Genomic DNA, 17,730 nt, shown 5'->3' on the forward strand with positions numbered 1-17,730 from the left:
ATTGCTTGTTCTTACCTTAATGCTCAGGCAGACACATTTTAGGGCATTAACATGGTGGTGTCTCAGTAATTAAGATTAAGGCACTCTGACAGTGCATTGATGAATTCACTTGTCTCTGTTCGGTTCTCGATTCAGAGTTTGCATCATAACTGGGATAGAGTTCTCATTATGATTTATTGAAATTCTTATTATGATTAATAGAACTCTATATATTTTTATTTCCTAGGGAATGAATGCAGGATTCCTATTCTGGCCCAGATGATTTCTTCTTAATCAAGTTTCGGCCCAATTGGCTGGTTTCAAGCTTCAGTATAGAAGTTTTATGCAGCTCCAATTCTCACTAAGGTTGAGCAGCTGACCAGTCTTTTTTGTATCTATTTTCCATATGCCTTTAAATACTCTTCACACATAGCTTCATTGATTGCCTGAGGCCTGTGTACATTCAGCCTAGAAACTACACTTGATGATGCACAAGAATTTTAGCAGCAGATTGAGTTGCCAGCACCAAGTCAATGGAGCTACACCAATTTACACCATCCCACAATCCGACCCTAAAGGTATGTTTACATTGCAAACAGAAGCAGTGAGTCTCAGAGCCCAGATCAACTGGGGGCTTGCGGGACTTGTGCCCTGGTTCTCAGACTCAGTCTCTAGCCCAAACAGAAGTATAATTAGGTTGCACTGTAAGTAGGTTTTCTTCTTCTGAACAGACTGACTAGATAACCTTGAAAAAAAAATTAATGGAAAATGTTAAAGGTTTCAACCTGGGCGGGAACACTGACATTGTTATTTTTAGTTCCGGAGCACAAGCCTGAGTCAGCTGGTCCGGACTCAGACTCACTACCACGGGTTTGGGGTATTTTTTGCAGTGTAGACGTACCCTAAGTCTCCATTTCATAATGCATATCGCTTTAACCACATGTATTTAGGATCACGGCAACTGCAGAAGCGTATGGTTTGATAGGCTGGATTCTGAATTCTTGCATTCAAAATTCCATTACAATTTCCTTTGATTGTTATCTAGTGAGACAAGGTGAGTGAGGCAATATATTTAATTGAACCAACGTCTGTTGATGAAAGACAAGCTTTCAAGCTTACATGGAGCACTTCCTCAGGTCTGGGAAAAGTACTCAGAGTGTCACAGCTAAGTACAAAGTTGAACAGATAGTTTAGTATAAATTATCTAGAGAGTCTGTTCAGAGGAATAACACCTAATGACAGTGCAATAATTTTACTGGTGTGCTTATACAATACGTCATGTGATTCCCTTTATCTATATTGTTGGCATACTTAGAATATCGTCTCTGAATTAAAGTAAAAAGAGAGAGATAGTAGTTTGAGGGGTCTCATGCTCATACTTTATTTTGCTCCTTGATCTTGTGTCACTACTAAATACTCTTAATAGTCTAGTTACCATCCAAAAAAGTTAATGCACCTTTGGGTTGTATATGCAGAGGAAGTGGGGGGAAGTGAAAGTCCCCTTCTGATCCTGCACTATTGCTGTGAATGGGAGCTTTGCTTTAAGACATCAGGGAGAGCAGAGCGAACGTCCAACAACAGCAGACAGCTGCAAGATCAAGACCTTACATAACTGGTGAGAGAACTTAGAGTACTGCCTTCATTTCAGTATGTTGCAGCACCAAAAGGATGTAGAGAAAAATGAAAAGAACAGACAGAAGGCCAAGAAAAATTATTAATAAGCCAGATGAACTGATTTATGAGAGAGAGTGACAAGAGCTAAATGTCTAAAACTTGGCTATGTGATAACTAATGGGGGGACAGAAGAACTGCCTACAAATATCTGAAGGGCATAAACGTCGAGGATGGAGAGGAATTATTCAAAGAGGTCCATGGAAGGTAAGAAGAAGGTATAGGCTTTCGGGCTCTGATTCTGGGAACTCTATAAAATGTAAATGTTGATGTTAGCTTCAATTATTTAAAAGAATGTCTCTAGCCAGTTTGAGTGCAAAGATAATACTCAAAGCACTAACTGTGGTTGAAGGTTTGCATTCGTGATTTTTCAGATTATTTATACCTCCCCGTAGGAAAGGGGTGATGCTAGACATTTTGAGCACTGGTGTTACACTGCGAGTGCTGGAGAGTCTGAGTTCTTTTTATTTAATAACTATAAATGAAGTACAAAGAAACTCTAAGACCCTGTCTACACTTACCTCTGGGATTCGGCGGCAGTCGACGGGAGTTACGCAAGCTAAGCAAAAAACTTGCGTAACTGCCGTCGACTACTCTGCTCCTCTTCTGCATGCCATCTTCATTGCACTGTGCCAATGGGAACTGCGTTCCCGTCGATGCAGCGCTACGCCACTTGCGAAGGTGGTCTTAGTGTGTTGATTTCTGGATCGACTGAATGTGTCTTCACTGACCGCTCAGTCGATCCAGAGAAATCAATCTGATGGCGGTGAATTTGCCGCCGTCAGTGTAGCTGTAGCCTAAGAGTCACCAGAATGCGTGCAAAAGCCTCAGATGCATGGGAGCCTGGTGGGATCCTTGGCTCCTGGACAGACTTGTCCATTTAAAAAAAAAATTCCAGCATGAGGCAGAGAAGTTCCACTTCTGTGCAAAAGGGGTAGTTGGCAGCAGCCTGACGAGTCATAGATTCCAAGGCCAGAATGGACCTTTGTGATAATCTGGTCTGACCTCCACTGTAAAACAGGCAACAGAACTTCCCCAAAATAATTCCCAGAGCATGTCTTTTAGAAAAACATCCAGTCTTGTTTTTAAAATTGACAATAATGGAAAATCCACCACAACCCTTGGTAAATTGTCCTAATGGTTAATTATGCTCACTGTCAAAATTTACACCTTATTTCCAGTCTGGATTTGTCTAGCTTCAACTGCCAGTTGTTGGATTGTATTATACATTTTTCTGCTAGATTGAAGAGCCCATTATTAAATATTTGTTCCCTATAGAGATACTTGCAAACTAATCAAGACACCTTTTAATTTTTTCTTTGTTAAACTAAATATATTGAGCTCCTTGATTCTGTCACTACAAGGTTTGTTTTCTAATCCCTTATTCATTCTCATGGCTCTTCTCTGAATCCTCTTCAAGTTATCAACATTCTTCCTGAATTTTGAGCACCAGAACTGAACACACTATTCCAGCAGAAAGTCATACCAGTACCAAATACAGGTAAAATAACCTCTCTACTCAGTATTTGAAATTCCCTTGTTTATGCATCCCAGGGTTATATTAGTTCTCTTGGCCACAATGTCAAATTGGGAGCTCATGCTCAGCTGATTATCCACCAGGACACCCAAATCTCTTTCAAAGTCACTGTTTCCCAGGATAGAGTCCCCTGTCCTATAAGTATGGCTTACATTCTTTGTTCTTAGATGTATACAGTTACTTTGGCCATATTAAAGTGCATATTGTTTGCGTGTGCCAGGTTTACCAAGTGATCCAAATTGTTCTGAATCAATGACCTGTCCTTTTAATTATTTACCATGTCCTCAATTTTTGGGTCATCTGCAAACTTTATCAGTGATGATTTTAGGTTTTCTTCCAATTCATTAAAAAGATTATAGGGTAGAGTCAAGAACCAATACCTGAGCGTCCCCTCTGGAAACACTCATTCTTGATGGTCCTAGTAATGGACCAAAAACATTGTCAGGATTCTTTTTGTTGCTAATATATTTTAAAAACTCCTGATTGTCCTTAATTCTGCTGACCATTGATTTCTCCTGGTGTGCCTTTGCTTCCCTTATCAAATTTTTACAATTCCTAATTCTGATTTATATTAATTACTATCAACTTCCCCTTATTTCCATTTGTTATATATTATTTTTTTATAGCTGCCTTCACTTCCCTTCTAAACCTGGTCTGTTTAACCAGCACAGCCTTTTTCCTCAGTCATGGGATAGTTTTCTGGGGCATCTAGTATTTTGTTCTTAGATGATACTCAATTATCATTCACATTTTTCTGATTAAATTCTGCCTTGCAGTTGAATTGGCTCATAATTTGTGAAATTAGCTCTATTAAAGCACTAAGTATATATATATGTGTGTATATATATATTATATATATATATATATATTACTAGTCTGGACTTTATTCTGCTTGCACATTATAAATATGATCAACTTATGATCACTTGTACCTAAAGCTACCATTAATTTTTCACTCTGATCAGTTCCTTTTCATCTGTTAGAACAAGGCCTAATAAAGAATCCACCAAGATGGCTGCAACACTTTTTGAGTTAGTAAATTGTCATCTATAATGTTCAGAATTTCCAAGGATGTTTTAGTACTGGCAGCATGAGACTTCCAGCATATATCACTCAAATTGAAATCCCTCATGATCACACAGAGTTTTTTCCTGACACGTTGTAGATAAGTGCATAAGGAGGCAGTCATTCTGTTCCCCAGGTGATTTGGTGGTCTATAGCAGACACCAACTAATACCCCATCTTGTGCTTTATCTCTTAGGACATTGATCCATAAGCATTCAAGATCATTTTCATTCAAGTTATCAGTAACTTGTAAACAGGTAATGCCATTTTTTTACAGTGTCACTCCACCATCCCTTTTGCCATTCAATCCTTCCCAAATATGTTATAATAACTGATCTTTAACATTGCAGTTGTGTGAATCACCACACCAGTTTTCAGTAATACCAACTAGATCAAATGTATGCTCATAAATGAGCAATTCCAATTCCTCTTGTTTGTTACACAGGCTGCTAGCATTGGTGTATAGGCAATTCAGTAATGTCCTTGGATTCCTTGATTAATTTTGTTATCAACATCTCAATTTTGGCTAACTGAGTGATCATATCATCCCTCTTTTACCCTCCTCTTTTGTTATTAGTTTATCCCCCTCCTTCTTTCTCTAGCCAGTCTGTCCCTGAGGAGATTGGTCCCTTTTTTCACTGAGGTGGAGGCCATCCAAACTATACAGCCCACCTTCCCCCTAGAAGATGGAACAATGTTCCGCAAAACCAAAACCGTCCACACTGCACCACTTACCTAGTCAGCAATTCACTTTCAGAATCATCAGCCCTCTGTCTTCCTTTGCTTGTGGGACAGGATCTGAAAGAAGATTGCTTAGACATTCTTCTTTTTCAGCATGATTCTGAGTTCCCTGAAGTAAATGACTATCTGAAAGATATCCTGCGACACAGTGCCATTACTGCTGATATGAACCATCACCCATTGATTCTTGTCTGGCTTCAGAAGCCTATGCAATCTTAGAGTGATGTTTTGTTTCTTGGCACGGGGAAGGAACATTGTCCTCTTGTGCTTCTGACCCTTGCAGAATGATATTTCGATTATTCTGAGTACTGAATCTCCAACAAGAATTATCTGTCTTCCTTGGATGGTTGGAGAACTTGATTTTCTTGATTTTCTACTGGTTGGGCTGAGCTGCCATCCTCATGTGTTGCATACATCTCTCCACTAATCTTGGACCTGCTGGATCTTGAGAGGTATCTTCCAAAGCTTCCATTTTGAGGATCTGGTGTTGATCTGAAACTTCTAGCTGTGGGGAATTCCTCCCACTCCTCTTCTCTCTGGTGGCCACAGCCTGCCCATCCTCATCTTTCTCTAGGCATGTAGAATGCCACCATTCCTGATTCATGATCTGGAGGCTGGAGTAGATTGTACCCTCAGCAAGTTTGCAGATGACACTAAGCTAGGTGGAGTGGTAGATACCCTGGAAGGTGGGGATAGGATACAGAGTGACCTAGACAAATTGGAGATTTGGGCCAAAAGAAATATGATGAGGTTCAACAAGGATAAGTGCAGAGTCCTGCACTTAGAACAGAGGGAATCCCATGCACAGACTGAGGACCGACGAGCTAGGCAGCAGCTCTGCAGAAAAGGACCTGGGGGTTACAGTGGATAAGAAGCTGGATATGAGTCAGCAGTGTGCCCTTGTTGCCAAGAAGGCTAATAGCATATTGGGATGCATTAGTAGGAGCATTGACAGCAGATCGAGGGAAGTGATTATTCCCCTCTATTCAGCATTGGTGAGGCCTCATTTGGAGTATTGTGTCCAGTTTTGGGCCCCTAACTACAGAAAGGATGTGGACAAATTAGAAAGAGTCAAGAGGAGGGCAACAAAAATGATTAGGGGGCTGGAGCACATGACTTATGAGGAGAGATTGAGGGAACTAGTCTTGTTTAGTCTGCAAAAGAATGAGGGGGGATTTGATAGCAGCCTTTAACTACATGAAAGGGGGCTCCAGGGAGGATGGAGCTAGGCCGTTCTCAATGGTATTAGATGATAGAACAAAGAGCAATGGTCTCAAGTTGCAGCGGGGGAGGTCTAGGTTGGATGTTAGGAAAATGTTTTTCACTAGGAGGGTGGTGAAGCACTGGAATGGGTTATCTAGGGAGGTGGTGGAATCTCCATCTTTAGAGGTTTCTAAATTGCAGTTTGATAAAGCCCTGGCTGGGATGATTTAGCTGAGATTAGTCCTGCTTTGAGCAGGAGGTTGGACTAGATGACCTCCTGAGGTCCCTTCCAACTCTAATATTCTATGATTCAATGATTCCCTGCCTTTGGTGGTTATGAACCGCCAGGCCTCCTCTCTACTTGCTCTCTCTCTGATTTCCTGGTGGCCAGTTCCATACTTCCTCGAATCCGGGTTACTGATGTTTCCCAAAACTGCCTATCTAGGAACTCCTCAGATTCCCTGATTCAAGTTGCCCCTCCAATCCAAGAATATTTTCCTCCAGCACAGCCACTGATTTTCACTTTCTGCACATGAAATCCCTTCTGTCTTCAGGCAGGAAAGAAAATATGGCACATCCATTGCAGGTCACCACCAGAGTTCCATTGCTGGCCATTTTGATATCACATGTAGTGGTATACCTGGAAGGAAAGCCTCTCACACTCCCTCTCTCAATTCTCTCAGTTCGCTGCTCTTGAGTTCATCTAGTACGTGACTTTATATACCAAGTCTTCCCTGCTTAGCTCCATTCAGTTCCACCTGTCACCAATCAGAGACTTCAAATAGGTGGGCGGATCAAAGCTCCAAGGTCTAGAACCTCATGGCCTTTAGGAAGGCCCCCCTGCTTACTCAGAGGCCCACAGCCCAGCTACATAATACTTACCCCGAGACCAACCAACCAGACAATAAAACAACACACAGACAGATCGGACCCACTAGTCATTAAGTCCCACTACCTCCAAGCACAGAGTCTGCAGCTACAACCCTGCCCTTTGAAACACATATGAACCTCTTACAAAAAGAAATGTATTAAGTTTGCATGACCTCTGCAGAATCATCTCCTTGGTACTCTAGGAACCAGTAGGTGATATAGGATGAACTTAAAAGAAAAAAACCCCAACAACTGGGGGAGAGGGAAATCATGAAAGTGAGATCTACTAGACCACACTACCTGAAGCAGTAGATAAAACATTTTAGTGGGACAAGCATGCACTAGCAGGGCTAAATGACCCAACAGGTCTTTTTCCATCTTTAGTTTGTCTGATGTTGGCTTGATTGTAATCCCAACTACATTGCTATAAAACCAGGATCAACTCCATGAAAGTCAATGGAATTTCCCTGGTGTGAAACAAGAATCAGGCCCTGTAGCTGTGATTATTTATAAAACTGGCTTTATGAAATGCAAGCTCTGGCTGACGAGGATTCCCACTAGTAGACCGACGCTCCATTACCCATTTATATAGAAAGAATACTAATGGCTTAATGGATCCCCTTACTTCCTGGATGACTGAACTCAACCTCATGCCTCATAACACACCTGAGGGATGTGAATATCTGATGACTCTTCAGACATTTGATTGTGTGCGACTGCTTCCATAATGCACTAAACAATTACAAGCAGAACAGCAGCTTGAGTTATTTAGCTGTTTTAACAGTGGTTTTATGTGTGCACATAGGAAGTCAAAGTCACGCTGAGCTGTGGAGGAGAGAGTGTCGTCTCAGTTTGTCCTTGCTCATTTTTGTTCACTTTTTTACATCCCTTCCTTTCTCTCTCTTTCTATCCTCCTAACCTTTTGGGGTCTTGGAGGCACCTAAACCATTAGAAATTCCTCAAATTAAAGAAGTAAAAAGCAACAATAGTTTTTTTTACTGTGCTCTATTTATGACAATGGCCTTTTCTGACATTGGTTAGAGTTATGTTTGTCTCTTGTGCTTCCTCATCTGACTCCAACAACATTAAACACTGAAAAATTTAAAAGTTTATTTCCAACTCTTTCTTTCCCATTCCCATTCTTTATCTGCCACTGTTGACAAATAATACACTGCACTCTGTTATTCAGGCCTGAAATCTGGCATCATTTTTGGCTGTGCCTTCCTTGTAGCTCCTCAAATCCAGCCCCTTGCTACTCCCTCTTTCATAACATATCGATTATATGGTCTTTTCTAAGGCTAGTTAAAAGTTTGCCTAAATAGTTTGTCAATAGAAAATTGGGTTTTTGATTGCATAATTTCCCCCCCCCCAAAATTGTCTACTTTCTATGGAAAATTATTTTGTATTGAGAAACTGAATGCCTGAAAACTAAAACATTTTGATTTGGAAATATTGCTGTAGTGCCTCATGGGAGATATAGTTTAGTTGCCCCATGTCTCAAGTTTCTTCTATGGGCCAGACTCTCTGGCCAGACTACATCTCCCAAAATGCACCACGTTCCCTTTCTTTGATGGGGCACCATGGTGCATCATGGGAGATGTAGTCTGGCCTGAGAACCTAACATGTAGGAGAACAGGAGTTTGAGGCACCCAAACTATAAATCCTAGAAGACACAATGGCAGCATTTCCAAATTGAAATATTTTAGTTTCGGGCCAAACTTTTTCAGTATTTGAATTTTAAAGAGAAACTCCAACTTCTGCTTTGCGTTCTGTGTTGGAATTATACACTAAGCTATTTGAGTTATGCAAAAGCTCCCCTTTTCCTGCTGTCACGGGGCCTGATACTGCCAACATGGAACCAGAGCCTCAGCTAGTGTAATTCAATACTGTCTCCATTAGAGCTATGTATCAGATGAGGATCTGGCTCATAGTTCCTGCCCAGAGGAACTTAGGAACAGAATTTAAATGTATTTAGGCACATTGATTTATAGGCATATCTAAGCTAGCTTTGCCTGAAGTAGCTCACAAAGTATAGCAGTGTAGTTGCTGCATGTATACAGTATGTACCTGTGGTCCCAGGTGGGCTTGTACTCAGGTGGGTAGCCCCAGCTGCCACCTGTGCTGCTGTGGCATCACTGCTAATTTTGGCTTGATCGAAGCTAGCTCAGGTATGCCTATACATGCTTCAATCAACCTCCTCGTTTCAGTAAGGACATACCCTGAATAACATGCACTAGGTCCCACTCCAGGTGAATGGCAGAGCTGGGAATAAGCCCCACATTTCCTGTCTTCTTGTCTGGTTCCCTAACCATACAACCATGCTGCCATCACTTATAACACTCCTCCTCAGTAATGTATTCAAGAACCTGTTATCTAAAAAGGAGGAACAAATAAATAGGTTAAAACATAATAAATATATAGGGTAACATTAAAATTAGCCGATAAACTCGCCATTATTAAAACTGCGTCCTGACCGTACAGCTTAGCCACAGTGTAGTGATTTGGCAGGTCTCAGAGATGTGAAGTGGAGCTGATTGCCTAAGTATGAATGAATCATGTCTCGATGTTGGGAATTTTGCTACATCAATCATTTCATTTGACATTGCAAGCCACCTGCGTAGCAAATGTATTTCTGTTTATAAATATGGCTTCATTTTGCATAGACACATGAATGGGTAGTGTAAAACGAATAATTCCAAAAACTAAAGAAAAATCAGCTATACTGTACAATGTATGCTCTTTTCACTGTTGGGGTTACATTCCAACAAATCTAATACATTGATTGAGTTTGTCTAGAGGTGCATCTGTAAAAATGATTACTGGCAGGACCAGTGGTTCACTGGCTAATAATATCTCCTCCAGTGGCCTCAGAAGAGTCTATAACCAAATCCTTATTGCTAATATCCCTCTGGCTTTTCATTAATGTTTTCAAAGTGCTTTGAAGATCAAGAACACTGCAGCATAAGTTTTAACTATTAGCATCATTTACCTCATCTGACTTTATAAATCATGAGAAGAAGTGGTAACCCGATACATTACTCCAGTGTTTTCCAAATTGTGGGACATGCCCCCAAAGGATTGCTGTGAGGCAGTGGGATACTGAGAGACATCCAAATTTTATTCCAGAGTCTTGGCTTTCATTTAAAAAAAAATAAGCCTCTAGCTTTTATGGTTGTGCAGAAAACCTTTGAAACATGACCTGAGTTTAATGATAGAGAGACCTCAGCCTGAAACAATAGCTGTGAATTGTGAACTGTCCCATTTGTTTCAATGGGTGATAACTTTGATGCCAGTGATAATGCTTTAAAAATGTCAACATTATATTATTAACCATTTTGCTGCTCATCAAAAGCACGTAAGAAAGGAGGGAAAGATTGAGATTATGAAAATCTACAATAGTATTCCTAAACTGTGCGGTTGAGAGCGGGTGGCAGGAAGGACTAGCTGTGGAGGCATGGAAGATTTATAAACAAAAAGGAAGAGACCTTTAACAACACCTGGCACGGCTGCAGGTGGGCCATGTGAGGACATGCAATTAGTTTCATTTTCTTAAAGGGGGCTCAGTTTTCAGAAGTTTAGAAAAAACACGAACAAACATTTAAATCTAGACAAGAAAAGTCAATAGCAAAATTTACGGTCTGACAATCAGAAATCTATAGAAAATGTGCCAGATGTTACAAAAAAGATTGTCTAGGCCAGTCAAACCAGATACAATAGCTGTTATTCATCTTGCTCAGAGCACAATTGGGAAGTGCTTAAATACCAGTGATGGGCACGACGTTGGTACCTGAGCATAACAGATTGGAATTCATTCCTAGGGATATTGTTCTGCATCTTCCAGGTCTGACCTGGAAAGCATATTGGCTTTCCTAAATTCCACAATGATTTTAACCAGGACTTATATATTTGTAGTAGAGCTGAGTAAAGGACTCACAGCAGTTAACATATTTTAAGAATTCAGTCTCTTTTTCTGCTGGCAAAGTGTCCATAAGCAGATTGTAGCTTCCACAGAGTCTGACATTATTTGAATTTCACCTGATATTTTGACATTTGAGCTGCATTTCATTATGATTGGTCAGTCAGGCTTGTTTTTTTTCCCTGATTGGATGATTGTAACCTTTGTAATCCAGAAGTTGGCATGAAGAAGCCACTTGGTTTTTGATTCAGCACATTTAGAGACATGAAGCAGACAAACAGGATTAGGCAAATTTTAGAAAACATAAACCTTTTCATTTCTGGGACACACAGGCCTTGGTTGAACCATCATTCCTATAAAAGATTAGACTACTGCCAAATTTAACAGCTGGACGAAGAATAATTGAAGTTGTTGATTTTCTTTTGTCACATTCAAACATAGTATTTGAGCGCTCGGGCAAAAGCCTAGTCACCACCACCACAAATGGCTCTATGGTTTGTTTCATTGCCTATCTTCCAGGACTCTGATGAGGGATCTGGGAGCCCTATTCTGTCACTCCATTAAGTCGGGTCTTACTGCTCATTAACATGGCAAGTTCTTCCCACTGGAGAACCGCGCCAGAAGCATTTGTGGCATGTGGTCATGTGCTGCCTTCTCAAGACAAAAAAATTGAGAATGTAGGAGGTGCAACAGTTCAACAACTGGCTGAAATATCACCTGAGGTAAGAAGTTGCAGCTCCATGGACCTTTAATTATTTTATGCTCAAGTGATTCTTCAAAGCAGTTCTTCAAGAGCTCAAAGGTAAGGTAAGGAGAGAAAAAGATCTTTCCAGCTCTACTCTATTTATTGATATGTGACAGGCAGTTCTGGCTGACTTTGATCAAGACTCTTGAAATGCTCAGTTGGGAAGTCAAGCAAATGACACACTTGATGCACTTCATAGATAAAACGCAACTACATCTCCACCACAATTCTGTTTTACAAAATAACCTCTTGCTTCTGATAGTTAAAAGTGGGAATAGGAAGATTCACAGGAGTTTGGATGAATTTCTTTCACTGTCAGATGATAATCTTATAATGGCTAGGTAAGTTGGAGGCAGGTGGGGATAGCTGATATTGGTGTTGGAAGCTGTGCATACAGCTAGCCAAGGTAACCATGTGTTCTTCTGACTGTTACCCTCACATCTGTCTTGTCTACTGTTGCCTGTTGGTTACATTTGCTTATTGTGTCTTGCCTTAAAGTTCTGGGACATGAACTATGTCCTTCTGTATGTTTGTGCAGCACTGTGGGATGGGCCACTGGCAGCTACCACAATACAAATAATAATCACTCTCCTATGAGCCTATCTTCCTCTGAAAAGTTATATCTTATAATTTAAGGGTATTTCCATCTTCATCCCCTCCCTATGCCTCTCACCACGTCAATGAGTGGAGGGGACCCGGTATCCAATAATTCAGCCCAATAAGATACCGAATGGGGGAGAGAGTTAGATCTGTGATATGTTCCCTTCCTCCCCTGCACTAGGTTTCTATAGGGTCCCTTCTTTGGTGAGTAAAGGCTGGACCACGGAGCCCAGTCATGCTCACCAGAATTTCCCTCCCAAAAGCTGGGGAGCAAACCTGTCACTGCAGACTAAAGGCCTAGTTCTAGAGCTGGCACGGATTTTCCAAATCCTGCAAAAACTTGAGAGTTCAAAATTTTTTCCCATCCTGAGATGGGACAAAAAGTCTATCTTGAAAATTTCCAGAAACTGAAATCAAAAAATTCCATTCTGATCATTTCAAAATGGTTTTTTTTTAAAAAAAAAAGGGTGAAATCAAAACCTTTTTCAGTCTAATTAGCTTAAATCCTCAAACCAAGTAATTTTGAACTAGAAAACTGGAATTTTTCACTTTGAAAATGTCACATCGACACACAGACTGTTTCCAACTTAAAAAAAAAAAGATTTTTCAAACTGGTAGATTCACCAAAGCTGACGCTGTTTTGCAAACGGTTTGTTTAGACAAACCAGCGTTTTGATGAAAAAAGGTTTTGTCAAAAGATTCCTGACCCTTTTGACCCAATTCTCTCTATTGGTTCTGGAGCTTTGTGCTAGGGGAAAACAGGATCTGGAACCCAGCAGCAGAAAGTCTGGTGAGAAGCACTCAAGCCACCTGCAATTTCTGTTCTGCACAGCAGCCCAGAGCCTGGCAGAATAGCCTCATAAATGAACAGGGCTGACCCATGAAGACCCAGCAATACAATGATTATGGAACTTTTCCAGGGCATCTTCTGCCAGTGTGACTCTTGTGAATTTTAAAACTGTCCTTCCCCAGTGGAACTCCCCGCCGCCCCAGAAGCCAGTGGTTGAACTGATTCCTGTCCTTCAGGAGTGAACCAGACCCATGGTCTGCAGTTGTTTGTGGGGTTTCCCTCTGCACTTTTTTGGAATCCATTCCCCCTTCCCAATCCTGGGGTGGTGGTACAAAGAGGAGGCACTGGCAGGATAGCTCCTGCAGGTGTCTGACTATTGTGGGGCCATAGGGCAGGACTGCAGGGGCAAAGGGCCTCAGCAAATATGTCCCTTGCCTTCTGTCAATTCCCAGAGATATACAGAGATCTCTGGGAATGTGGAGGTTTAGGAAATTCGACCTACTGAACCTCTTTGGGGCAGGATGTGGGGAAACTCCTGTACAGATTTAGGATTTCCCAATCCTCTTGTGCAGGTATAAGTCAAAGAATCTCCCAAATGAAGCATCCCAGAAAAGACCAGGATCCTAGTGTCAAAGGGACAATAGAGAAGTTTGAAGCAGAGAGGGATAGTCTGCCATGTCCTACAGTAGGATAACCCCTTCTGGACATATTCAAAATTATTCTGAGGATGAAAAGTGCAGTGTTTAGGGAACAGCTGCTGCTTCTGCTGCTACTATAGTAATGTTTCCTCAAGAAGACAAGGGATTTGCTGTGACTGCTCCCCTGCTGCTTCTTGCATGCTGCAAGAAACCAGTAAACAGATTAACTTAACATTTCCATTTTTCTTTCCCTTATCTCTCCTTTTCCCTTCATCTTCCTCCCTTTTTACATTGTTGTCTGAGTAGGCAGTGAGTGGTTAGTGACTAAATTCTTTAAATAAGTACTGAAATAATCGATTTCTAGGAATTCAAAGTGGCAGAAACAGGGAAACTGCATCACAAGTGGGAGGATGGAGGGGGGCACTGAAACTGACATGCTATGAGATGTGCGCTATATAGCATGTGATACCAAAATTGCTTATGCACTGGAATTTTAAAACAGTTACTTCCAGTTTTTATATCTGAGTTTTTTTAAGGATGCGGAAGTTTCCAGCTCATATTTTTAATGATAATAGAGCAAACATATGAGCGCCAAGGCATTTTGGTGTTACGTGCAAACAGATCAGATAGGAAAATGATGTAAATAAAGAAAGCATGTTTCATTTTAATATTGTGTACTCTCTCTCATACGATATAATCTCTTGGACTGCTTAAATACTAACTAAAACGGATTTCATCTATTCCAGACCACATTTTACAAGTTCTTCAAAATTCCCTTTAAAAAAATTTCATTTGGATTTAAATTTTCCCTGTTTGATTTCAATTCAGAGATGACTTTTAAAAAAAAATGGAGCAAAGTTGGTTGAAACAATACTTGTGGAATAAGAGTCTGAAATACACACTTTCCCCATGGGTTCCTATCAGAAATTCTGTGCTTAGATAACTCAATATCAGTTGAAGTGCCAAGTTTCAGACTTGTCTTGTTTTGTAGATCTCACTGAACTGATGTTGAAGAAAACTTGTTCAGGAGTTTTAAAGTTTTGAACTTTTAGGCATTGTCCAAGCACATTAGGGTGTGTTTATTCCACAGCCATTAGTCAATGGGTCTACTCATGTGAATGAAGACTGAAGGGTAAGATCCCTCAACTTTTTGATCTTAAACAAAAAACAAACAAACAAAATCCCACGCCAACATTTTCCAGAGACATTTGTTAAGGGTTCCTCACTTAAAGCCTTGTACTTTAGGACTTGACTCAGTCGTCAACAATTCATAACTATGAAGTTGAACTGATTTCTTCAAATGTAACTTTAAAGTCATTCTAGGGCAGCAGAGAAAGTTGTGAATTAAGCAGTAGACTAAAAAGCAGGAACTAATGAACTCTAATTTCAAAAGCAGACTCTTGGCTTTGAGCAGTCAATTTGGCTCTCTGCCTCAGGTTGCCCATTGATAAAATGAGAGTATTACTTTTTACTAACCTACCTCCTGGATGTGTTCTGAGGATGCTTTCTGTAAAGCATTATGTAAGCAATAGGTATCATCTACAAAATAAACCAGGTATGAATTTTCAGTGTTTGAATTAGTCTAAACATTTACCGATGCTGTATTGATGTGAGAGTTTAAAGCAGTTTATGCCCCTTAGCGCCATCTGTGGTTTAAACTGCTCCTAACGGTTTAAAGTGGCTTAAACTGCATAAGTGGCTCTGAGGACTTCAGCCACTTAAGCCGCTTTTTGCATTTTAAGCAATTCGTTTGCCTGGCTGAATTTCACCTTAACAAAGGCTATAAAAAGAACACCTCCTTAGTGGACAGCTGGGATCAGGAGGTGTGAGGACAAATAGCTCTGGGGCTTTTTCATATGCAGATTTCACAAGCCTAATATCTTTGGATCAGTCAACGTACAATTTCTTCTGGTGAAGCAAGTAAGATCTTGGAGCCAAATAGTTCCTGTTCATAAAGTGTGGAGAGTCACTGTTACAAAGTCATTGCCCATGTTGCTTTCAATGTCAGCAGCTGCAGCTGCCCATTTTATTAACTCCAGAATTATTGCTACAGAAGCTAGGAGGACTGAAGATGTTGCTTCACAAAGTCAGAAGGTCCAGACCTTCTTTAAAAAGGTCAGGAGACACATTTTGTGGAACTGTGTGCTTAGTGCTAAGGAATTTGCAATGTCTGCAGGTTGTAAGCTCCATAACAACTACTAGGGACTCTTCATAATCCTTACAAGACTAGGGCTATTTGTAAACTCCATAGTCATTGGCGGCGGCAATCTCTCGAAAGTCGAGAATGATCTATTTCACGGGTTTTATTTTATATGGGTCCTTTGGTGACTGAGGAGTCCAGTCCTTGAGTTGCAGACTCATTGGCACACATTGCAGGTGGTGTTGGGAGGCAAGGTTGGGCCACAATTGCTGCATGACGGTTGTCTATCCTTTTCTGGTGTTTTTCTGCGATCAGGGCTAGACAATTTTCCTCAAAAGCGGTCATTCCCTCTCTGACAAGTCTTTGCTAGTTAGCCCTGTGTTGGGTTATTGTCTCCCAGTGTATAATGTCGATGCCACATCTCTTGATGTTTGCCTTGAGGATGTCTTTAAAGAGTTTCTTTTGGCCTCCCTGTTTCCTTTCTCCTTCGGTGAGCTGGGCACACCGGTAATTGTTTTGGTAGGCATGCACCAGGCTTGCGCACACAATGCCCACTCCATCTCAGCCGGCGCTGGATAATCAGGGCCTCAACACTGAAGATATTGGCCTCCATGAGGACACTGATGTTAGTGCAGTGATCCTTCTACTTTACGTTAAGGATCTTCCAGAGAACATGCTGGTGCTAGCATTCCAGGTTTTTCAGGTGTTTTCTGTAGTTCACCCAGGTCTTGCAGCTGTAGAAGAGAGTTGGAATTACCACAGCTTTGTATACTAAGAGTCTAGTATGTGTTCTGGTGGCATGGATGTTGAACACCCAGCGAGACAGTCTACTAAAGGTAAGGCTGGCACAATGGATTCTGTGCTGAATCTCGATGTCTATGTTTGCCCTCTGTGAAAGATGGCTGCCAAGGTGGACAATGTGTTCTACATTTTCCAGTTCCTCTCTGTCAATGTGGATCTTCCTTGTTGGATCTGATGATTGACTGGGAGCAGGCTGATGGAGAACTTTTGTTTCGCTGATGTTCAGGGTTAGCCCTAGGCTTTAGTAAGCTTCAGAGAAGCAGTTAAGGGCTGTTTGTGGGTCCTCCTTTGAGTGTGCAACTACAGCACAATCATCTGCTTACTGGAGTTGTTATTGTTGCCAAAGTAACTTTAGTCCTGGCACAGAGGCGAGAGAGGTTGAAGAGGTTGCTGCCAGTCATTAGCGTTTTCATAACTGCAAGTAAAACGGAGAAGAGAGCAGGTGCCAGTGCACAGCCTTGCTTTACTCCAGTTCAGATGGAAAAGGGCTCAGAGGTAGAGCCACTGCACAGGATAGAGGCAGTCATCTGGTCATGGAGGAGTCTGATTATGGTGGTAAATTTACTTAGGCAACAAACTTTGACATGATTTTCCAGAGCCTCACAGCTGTGAAAATCATATTGATGGTACCTCATGATGGCCTGAAGCCACACTAGGACTCTGAGAGTACTTCCTCTGCAAGAGGGAGCAAATGATTCAATAAGATTCTTTGAATAAGATTCAACAAGAATCTTCCCAGTGATGAAGAGGAGGGCAATGCCTCGATAGTTGCCACAGTTGGCCCTATCTCCCTTTTTGAAAATGGTGATGTTGTTAGTGTTGTGTAAATCAGCAGGGATTTCTTCAGTGCACCAGATTTTGAGAAACAGCAAATGGAGCTTCTTTGTCAATGTTTCTGCCCCCCTTTCAGTATTTCTGCTGGTATGCCATCAGGACCCGATGCTTTAATGTTCTTCATTTGCTTAATTGCTTTATGGTCAGTGGGTCCTTCATGGATCCTTCATTTCAGGATTACAGAATAAATACAAATCTTG

Source organism: Emydura macquarii, unplaced genomic scaffold (genome assembly GCF_026122565.2).
Source record: "Emydura macquarii macquarii isolate MOO-44397 ecotype Brisbane River unplaced genomic scaffold, CSIRO-AGI_Emac_v2 contig_1027, whole genome shotgun sequence".
Classification (NCBI taxonomy): Eukaryota; Metazoa; Chordata; order Testudines; family Chelidae; genus Emydura; species Emydura macquarii.